The following is a 2,507-nucleotide window of genomic DNA, read 5'->3' on the forward strand; positions in this document are numbered from 1 at the left end:
TTAATAATTTTAAATTATTTTTTGTTTAAAATATTTAATTTCTATTTTCCTCTTATTAGGACGATGTTACATGTTAAGACTATAGTAAAAATGAATAAAGTTTAAAATTACCTTTAATAATTTGGTGATTAATAATGCTATGTTCCTGTAGATTTACTTTATGTCAATGTATGATGAAATTAAATTAATTAGACCAATTTAGTATAGTAATCAACACAAATGTATTTAGATACATTATTTACCTTAAAAACTCAAACGACAACTCAACTTTTTTTATGTGTTGTTTAACGTATGAACTACTTTGATACATAAGTTGAACTAAATTCAGTAGTTTGTAAGATCTAAAAAGAACAAGAAAGGTATTTTTTTAAAACAACTCTATTAGACACAGAAGATCTTAATGTAAATCTAGATAATTTCCTTCCTAAGTTAACATTTTAGTTTATTGTAATCGGATATATGAGTTAAAAAACATTTTTTGTACCAAATAGTGTGTATTTTAAATGACTGTCTGGGTACACCAACAAAGATGTTAAAGCTAGACAATACAAAACTATTTTTTGTCAGTCTCTACGATTTTACCATTTAAATGTGTGTTTAACCATGCAAAAATATTGTTGAAAACTTCTCATAGTTTTGTTGAATTTGTTTTCAATTAACAATAATTTTTATTTCATTCAGAAATAATTGACAGCTATAAAAAAGGGTGTAACATATTTTATATTTTCTGTCTAAAAACTTCAATTTCATTTTAGTAAACTTAGAATGCCTTAACAAGCTAGTATTAATTGTGGCTCCAAAAAATGAGCTATTTTCTCAAAAATTAGTTTTAAAGAGTGGAGACAAGAAAAGTGTTTTAAAAATAGTTTTCCCTATATCTTTTTTTAGAAAGTGGAAAAAAATAAATAAGACAATAAATCGTCAGGGAATAAATCAAATATTTCCTGAATAACTATATATAGTTATATTTTACCATTCTTATGATTGTATAATATTTTAAGAGATACACGGAGACCTTGGAGAGTTCAAAACATGTTTTGAATAAATAAAGACGCAGTTAAAACAGAGTGCTAAATCAAAGGGTGTAGTTTGCAGGAGGAATCAGTGAAAGAAGACACGAGAGCACATCTTATTGAAAGTCCGCTTTCAATTTTCCTTCTCATTCATATGTATAACCCCCGGAATTCATTTATTTTTGCCTACCTCTGTGCCTCTAACCTGTGAGGCTCAAATCCGCAGGTGAGACTGTGTGTATTAGATGAGTGTATTCACTGTAGCTACACCAAAAGGTTTCGGTAGTGTAGTGAGTGTGTATTCACTATACACACACTGTACATACACCACAAGGTTACTGCAGAGCGGTGGCTCTCCAATAATTAAATACTTGTGCCTCTGTAAAAGGGCCTTCTAGATTAAATGTAACCCTCGATGTAGTTGGTTAAATTTTCTCTCTTAAACACATTAAGTATTTAAAATGACTGCAAGACCCTGGGTCATTTTTTTTAACCTCTGTACGTTACAGTTTATTATCATATTATCAACGTTTTTTTTTTTCTTATTACGAACATTAAACAATTATATTAATGACTAATTGATGATGATGCTAACAATATTGGCAAAATGTTGTATGTAACACAAAAGTCATCATCAATAAAACAAAATAAGAGGCATTATTTGACCTGCCCCACACAATTTAATAATTGTGACGTTTAATTATGTAAAAGATATCAAACAATATCGTATTATACCAGTTTATGATTAAATTATACATTAAATCATTGTTGTATGGAAGTTATCTTCAAATATTAATAAGTAATAAATAAAATAATATTTACCAGATTTAATCATTGTGATAAAAAAGTTTGCATTTTTATTACATATTATATATTATTATCAGATTAATGTTATTCGAAATTTAATATAATATATATTCGAATAAGAAATTTTAAATAGATTAACTGAATGAATACCAGAATATAAATATGACAAGTAGATGCAATTTAAAAATTCAATAGCGAATAAACAGGTTTTTTTAAAATTTGATTCACAAATATTACATAGTAAGGAAAATACAGGGATTAGTTTTTTTTAATAAAAAAAAAATACTAGAAAACAATATGTAATAAGTCGTTTTCGCACCATTCGACAAAGAATAAAATTCCATTTCGTTTTATTATATAATGTGCATTTACGATAGTGCTTCATCGGAATCGTCCAACCACAAGTCCAAGTCTCTATGTTATGCTCTTTTTATGTTTTTTTTTCTTTTTTGTGATATTATGTGCTAATTAAAAATCTGTTCTTATCTTCGAAATACTTGGTACATAAAAAGTTTGAATACATCATTAGCCCTCTCCCTACAAATGTATTACTTAATTTGTTTTCTAAAACATTCATTTATTTTTAATTCATTAATAGCACTCAAACTATTAATACATATTTTAATTGTTTATCTACTATTTTATTATAAAGAAGTAAAAATAAAAGAAAAAATTTCTAGTATAAAA

The 2,507-nt window shown here is 26.3% G+C and overlaps 1 protein-coding gene across 1 annotated transcript in view; it reads left to right on the forward strand.

Annotated features, from left to right (window-relative positions):
* LOC106686361 (acid sphingomyelinase-like phosphodiesterase 3b) overlaps positions 1-2,507 on the forward strand; it is a 483,558-nt gene that overhangs the window by 317,763 nt on the left and 163,288 nt on the right. The gene's annotated exons all lie outside the window — the stretch shown is intronic.

Source organism: Halyomorpha halys, unplaced genomic scaffold (genome assembly GCF_000696795.3).
Source record: "Halyomorpha halys isolate HHAL.00 unplaced genomic scaffold, Hhal_1.1 Scaffold812.1, whole genome shotgun sequence".
NCBI lineage: Eukaryota > Metazoa > Arthropoda > Insecta > Hemiptera > Pentatomidae > Halyomorpha > Halyomorpha halys.